Raw genomic sequence first — 7,671 nt, 5'->3', positions numbered from 1 at the left:
ATCCTCTGATATTGGCTGCACGGGCTCAGACTCTCTCAGGTCGTGTCCTCAGTTGTCTGTGTAAAATGAGGCTGCCTGTCACACACAGGGTCACTGCACTGGATCACTTTGTGACGTTGAGGGTGTGTGGGCAAACTTAAGTGAGACCCCGAGCAGGAAGTGGACAGGAGGGGATCAAAATGAGTGATGGAGAGACAGAGTTCGACTTGGGGGGAGAAAAAAAAGAAAACACCAAACTAAGAGCAAGGACCTTCTCAAGTTTCATTTTAATAGCACAGGGCCATTTTTCTCCCTTTACGCTAAGCACAGGCCCGGCCATTAGGGCCTCTCTGTAGAATGTGTAAACCTCCTGCTATTAAAACCACAATTTGCACTGTCAGCTCCTATGAGCCAAATCTATGACCGCACTTCAACCCCCTCCCCCCCTCTCTCCGCACGACTCATACCTCCTTTTTTTTTTACCCTTTTGTAACAACTTTCAGGCCACAATAACCATCATCAGTTAAAGGCGGTGGGTCCATTACACTTCCCCTGTTCACACAGCCCTGCATTAAGCTAATATTATCTATTCCCAGAGTGGCCCGGCCCTTCACACACCCCATCAATTATTAATCTCCTTGCTCACAGCTAATGTTTTGTTTGAATTATTTAAACCTATCTTCATTTATCAATAAACATAAATGTTAAACAAAGAATGCTGATGAATGTAAATTACACTGTAAAAAAAAGTTTATGAGATTATTTGGATGGGAGTTGATTTATGGATGTGATATTCACCGGTAATGTTTCAAAGGAAGGATGGAGGATTGTGAATGCAGCAAGGAGAGAAGGAGAGGGTGGTCATTTTGTTTATGGTCAATACTGTTAGCACTTTAGCAGTCAAAGAGAAAACAATTTCAAGCCACATTTTGACTCATCTCATCCTTTTTTAATGAATGGATTATTTAGGTGAAATCTGTGTCGTAGATATTTGCTGTTGCTGAAAGCTCTAACATATTAGTCCAGCTCTCCCCAGGGTGCCATTAGTGGTCAATACCCCTGCAGTGAGAACAAAATGAACCCGCGCCTCTGAGATGTCCAACCTGTTAAAAGGAGAAATGAGCAGACATGAGCGCAACCTCTCTGTTGGGTCTGAAAGAGAGAGGCCGCAGCCCTTTGACTAATGAGAGAAAACAGGCACAGTTCTCCCTAAGCAAACACATTTGGATATTATGGATGACCTATGGAGGCAGGAATAATATGAACCCTAGAGGGTGTGAGGGATTCGTGCTGGCTGCCTGGCAGACAGATGTCACCGGAAAAGTCAGTGCCACCTTCACTGAGGAATGCTGGGAATTCCTCGCCATCGTGCCTGGTAGCAGAGAGGATGGCTCGGCAGATAAGGAGGAATAAAAGCAGAATTTACACTTGTGCATGTATAGAATTTATGCCAGACAAAGACAGAGATGTCTACATGTGCTCGAAGAGGATGTCAGTGGAGTGGGTGGGATTGGTTCACCTCCAAAACACCCAAGACTCTCATATCCAATCCACCTGTTCTTATTCAAACAGTCTGAATCGACAGATTACGTTTCACAAAGAATGGTGGTCTGCACTCACACAGATACGAGAAAGAGCAGCCGCACATTTATAGTGACACCCAAGGGTACGTTTTATCGTGTGATTTTCAATCACTCGCTGACACTTTCCTTCCATCCTCGCCGTCCAAATTCGATGCCCCCCTGCGCGGCACCTCACCACACCACCTAAATCCCACACCCTCCCCACCTCCACGCCGCCGTCTCCTGTGTTGGGTAAACAAGGCGGAACCCTCGTCAGCGTGGTTAAGCTGGCGGCTCGTGACAGAACGCTGAATGAGTGATTTAAGGTTTCAAGTGAGCAGCTTTCACAGTTAATTAACCTGCTGATGGCTGTGCATGTGTGGAGAGGAGCGAGGGGGGATTCAGGGGAGGGAACCCCTTTTCGGGTGCATCGCCATTTCAAGTCAAGACAGCCGCGCACATTACTGTGACACCGGGGCTAAAGTCTTCCAGTGGAGCGATCGCTCATTTGTTCCTCTGGAAGCCGCTGGTTCTGCAGGTTTAGCCTCGTCTTCTCTCCTCACCTTCAGACATAAGAAAACTTAAGTGGCTCTAAAGAGAGGAGAAATGAAGGAAAAGTATATGTGCACATCTGGCATACAATGGTGGACAGCTTGCTGAAGTTTAAAGCCATTTCAAGTGAAATCTCATGCTTCAAGGAATATTTAAGATTTTTTAAAGTGAGGTTGTATGGGGTACTAAACCATAGTCAGTGTATAACCTACAGAGGATCTCAGTCGGCATGCCCCCAGTTTGAAGAAGCAGACTGGACTCCGACAGAAGCTGAGCAGTGTAGTCTACTTATGGGGATGGGGGTCAACAACAAAACATATTTTAGCCACCTAAAGATTAAATTTCAGTTTAAGTATACACTATATTTAGAGTATTTTCATCATTTAACCTTTTCATCAGACAGCTGACAACAGCTTCACTTTACCATCTATGCGCTTGTCAAAGCCACGTGACTCCACAGAGACAGTCAGTCATTTTAGCTTTCTGAACACAGGAGTTTCTGGTCCACTGCTGCTTCAGTCGGTTAGTTAGTCAGTGTTATTGTGTGACTTGAATCCGACCAAACCCTTTTTAAAGCCAAAGTCACATAATAACATAGATGAAATGTTAAATCGTTTTTTCACCGTTTTTTCTCAGTGGAGTCTGGCTTTGAAGAGAGTTGGAAATCACTGTCTGACCTCAAGATAAAGCAGTGAAATACCCTCAATATAGCATCTGTCAAACTGATATTGATTTTTTAGGTGGATAAAATATGTAGTGTTAGGGAGTCTTTACTTAAGTAAAAGTACTATATCAAACTGAGAAAATACTCTGTGACAAGTTTAAGTCCTGCATTGAAAATGCTAATTATGCAAAAGTAAGTATAATCAGAAACATGTACTAAAAGTATTTAAAGTAAAAGAATCCCAATGTAGAAATATACATATAAAAAATGTATACTTGTACTTGAATACTTAAAAAAGACATTAGAATATGACATTAATTAATTTTCTGTCAAATTGATTATTTGACTAATAGTTTTAGGTGTACTATAACATTTTGGGTAGTTAAATTAATTAAAAAGCATACTTTATAAACTCCTTACGTTTCTTTTATTCAAAAATTGTAATTTTTTAAAAAGTAACTAAAGCTTTCAGATAAATGTAGTGGCATACAAAGTAAAATATCTCCCTTTGCAATGTAGTGGAGTGGAAGTTTTAAGGAGAATGAAAAGAATGACTCAAGTAATGTACAAGTACCTTAAATTTGTACTAACATAAAGTAATTGGGTAAATGTACTTAGTTACTGTCCACCAATGAAAAAATGTTTTGTTGCTGACCCTTCTACAGCGGAAAATTGCTGAGCTTCATTTTCGAACTCCAGCCTGCTTCTCCACACTGACTGGCATTTACTGTATGTCATACACTTTCCTTTGAATAAGCACTGAGCACTGCAGATATTTGGATATGATCTCATTCTTTTTAACTTAAACAGGCCAGAAAAAATAAATTTTGAATCGGTAATTACAGAAGCCCTCAGCCACTCACTCAGGAAGACTTGCTACCACTGGGATGGCTAAATACCAGCGACTACTTCACCCCTGTGAAATTTTCAGGAAGTTGGCTGTTAAGCTGCATTTAAATATGAGCTAATCACTCTGGCTGTAAATTTCCAAAACACTTGCCATTCACACTGGGAGGTCAGGGACTTTGGGGGTAGATCTATGCCTGAATTGCTCCAGGCCGTTGCGATTGGAGAAAAACACACACTCTCACACTTTGAACGTGCAACATTAACAGTCATCAATGCGCTCGCGCTCTCGCCAGGTTTCTTCAGGAAATTTGATCTCTGGTGTGCTGAAAGCTGCCTCTTCACCTGTTAGCAGAACACCCACCAGTCTCCGGGGTCACTGTGTGTTTTTCTCCGGTTTGCCACCCAGGCAGGAATGCATGGCAATGGGAGGATAGTGTGTGTGATTCATGCCCTGATAATTACAGTGTGTGTCCTCTCATTTTTAGCAGCTGACTATTCAAACAGATGCTGTGGAGATATGCCCTGACAGGGATTTATGGGTTTCTTTAGATGTACTCTGCAATTTAACTCCAGCATAAATTTATCTCGAAGACAAGTGTGATATTTTAATTGCATTTTATGAAACAATACTTGGAAAGATAATCTTTATTTCCATCAACAATTCGTTTTAAATTTCACTATAACCAATTAATCTAAGTGTAAATGGGTGCTGCAGTGACAATCTACATAAATGGTGTAATTGTCCTTCAAGATGGAGCCTCCGCATATTCATCTGCATGGCAGTAATGTAAAAATCTTGGCTAATTTACATCATCCTTGAGGCAGTGCAGCAAAACAATTTCCCAGTGAGGGCAAAAGCATTGACAAAACCAAATAAGAACATGTAAGTCATTATTGACTCTTAGCCTTTTTTAACTACTCTCCTAAGGACACTGTAATTGTCTGTCCGTGTATATGAGTAGCTCCAGGTTGTTTCAGATTGCTCTTTGATGAGTTCATGTATGTAATCTTGGTAAATTGTACAAGCATGGTTTGTATTGATATGGATTGTAGGGTAATCAGGAAAGCATTTAATAACTGATTTCTCCTTTTCCCTCTTGTTTAAAGCTTTTTTTCTCTCTGCCTTTTAAGTGATTTAAGAAAGTGAAAATCAGTTGCAGGAGATATGTTACATTAATAAGACAATGAAACAATGGGCCCCTGGGCACAGATATGCAAAGGGTCCCACCACCACAGTCATTATGCATCTATTTGCGGTTTTGTGTTTCCTTCAGGTTGGATGACATTTTGTGTCCTTTTTGTCGTTTTGTCTCTCTTTGTAGTAATTTTTTAGTAATTAATTTTGTGGCTCCTTGTAGTTGATTTATGTCTCTTTGTGGTAATTTTTTGTCATTTTGTGGTGGATTTGTGTGTTTTTGTTGTAGTTTGGGTCTCTTTGACTCACTGTTATTTGATTGCTTTGTATTTAAAGTGATTTTGTGTCTCTATGTAGTTGTTTTGTGTCCCTGTGTAGTTGTTTTGTGTCTCTGTAGTCATCATGTGTCTCCTCAATGTGATTTTGTGGCTTTTTGTGGTAGTTTGGATCTAAAGCAATTTTTGTTTCTTTTTGAGGTAATTTTGTGTCTTTTTTAGTAGCTTTGCCTGTTTTTATAGCTTTTTATTGTCTCTTGGCAGTTCCTTTGCATCTCTTTGTGGTCTTTTTGTGTGTTTGCAGTTGTTTTGTGTCTTTTTGTAGTAATTTTATGTCAGCGTGTGATTGTTTTGTGTTGCTTTGTTGTTGTTATGCCTGATTTTGTCATTTTTTGTGTCTCTCGGCAGTTCCTATGCTTCTCTTTGTGGTTTTTGTGGCCAGAATGTGTTATTTTGACATCTGACATTTTGTAGGTGAAGGCTAAGGCGGGCCCCTGACACTTTGGGCCCCTGGGTCTGTGCCCAGTAGGCCCATTCAGTAATCCATTCAGTTTTGTATTTATTCATATAGAACAAATTGAGACTGCTCTAAGTACATCAGTACACATTAAAAGTATTTTTATTAGCCTTAATGCATAAATGGATATAAAACAAAATATTTTAATCATTTATAAAACACTGCATATAATATTGTCGCTATGATTTTGTTCTATGCATGACAGTCAGAGACATTTACAAATTCAGCATTTGCAATATTCATTTCTAAACTCAGAATAACGTACTTGTTAAAGTGCTGAAATGTTGAGTGAATAATATGTGTGTGCATACGCGTCTTGCTCTTTCCTCTAAAGGGAAATGGGAATGTAGAATAGAATGCTGCGCCACTGATCTATGGGACTCAATGATGCAGCCCTCTCCCAAGGCACTCTGGGATGCATTTAGGACATGCATGGAGAAAACAATGGCGGGTGTATTACCAGAAAAGATAAATCTATCTCATTAATCCCTTATTCTCCCAGGCTGGGAGGCACATCTAAGGGAACATGCAGAAGCAGTATTGTACGCTAGGATCTTTCACACAGATGGGCAGAGAAGAGGAAAGGAGAGGAGGAGGGGCCACAGTGTCAATCTGTGCATCATTAGACAGTGCAGCGATGGCGAGAGGAAGAGAAGGATTACCAAGATGTGGCTTTCAAAACAAAATGATCAATGATGTCTTTGTCTTGTCTTGTAAAACGTGCTGTATCCCTTTTTCTTTGAAGTTAAGTTTTCATTCACATGAAATTGAAGTATGTGGAAGCCATAGAATGAAAACAAAAAATTTAAATAATGTAGTGGTTCAGTTATTTCAACATTATTGCCATTTTCTACATATTAAATCTTAAATTCAATCAAAGTATTTATTGACTTGGTTGAAATCTCCCCGTCAGTGGTTTTCTAGCCCAGAATTCCCTTGTAACCTTATTCCGCTGCATGTTCAAATTACCACCAGTAAATTCGATCGATTTCAGTCAAAAATGACATTGATTTTTGCCCATCTGAAATGGCCAGGGAGTCCATAAAACAGATAAATAGGTCATAACCATTTTACCAGCCTGTAGAATCCCACAGAAAGATTTAAGGGGTCATGAAAGTCTGATGGTTAAAAATGAGGCTTGTAGAGAATCCTGCAAAAGGCCAACAAAATGCACTGAGAATGCTGCATTACAAAAAGCTCTATCTATAAAGTGCAGTGTTGATGGCTGTCGACTTTGAAACCAAATGAGTAGAGAAAATATTTTTCCCTTGTGTAGAAAGGTCTTGAGTTTATAGCAATTAAGACCCTGGCCATAAAGTATTATTTTAAGATTAACATTTATTTCTTTTAATTGTGCCACAAAGAGCACAAATGGAAGCAGACTTACAGGGTTGTAACCTAAGTTGATTGCAAATTCAATTAGGCAAATTCCTTTGCTAATTTCAGAGGCTGGTTGATATGTGATACACCTGAAGCCAGGAGATTTTCCTGTGGATAAGGGCACAAAATGAAAAGCCTTTGGTTTAACTGGTAGTATGTCCTTTGAATAGCTCCACTGTGCAGCTACCTAATGCTTTCAGTTGAGACCACTCTTTTAAATATTACTGAAATACTGGTTTCTAGACTGAATGTGGGCTATTTTCTTTAAAATATCATCTTTGGAAGCAGAGCTGTAATCTCATAATTAACACTGGGGGGACCATTTTCAATCTGCACCTTCTGAGGGATCTGGGGGTAATTCTCAACAGGAAATATTTGTAGAAACATTTTGGAGCATTTTGAAGCAAAAATCTATAGATCAGGGATTCTCAAAGTTTTGATGCCTGAGTGCCATTTCACGGAGTAGCGTATGATTAAAGGCTGCACAGGAAAAACGCACAACTTTTTTATGACATATTATACTATGACATTTTTAATTACTTTGCATATGAATCACTTAAGCCCATTGATAGTCTGGCAGTCTGTCCAGGGTGTACCCCGCCTCTCGCTAAGTTTCCATTGTATGTGACATTGTATTCTATGACTTTTTCATGCAGAACTGCAGTACACTGAAATATTAAAACCCATGGTAATTCAAATGGAAATTGATATATTTTAAAATAATATGAAATATATTATTTTAAAATGGGATATTCTGC

The sequence above is a fragment of the Plectropomus leopardus genome, chromosome 14, assembly GCF_008729295.1.
Source record: "Plectropomus leopardus isolate mb chromosome 14, YSFRI_Pleo_2.0, whole genome shotgun sequence".
Taxonomy (NCBI): Eukaryota; Metazoa; Chordata; class Actinopteri; order Perciformes; family Serranidae; genus Plectropomus; species Plectropomus leopardus.
The sequence above is the reverse complement of the archived record's forward strand: the minus strand, read 5'-3'. Positions refer to the sequence as shown.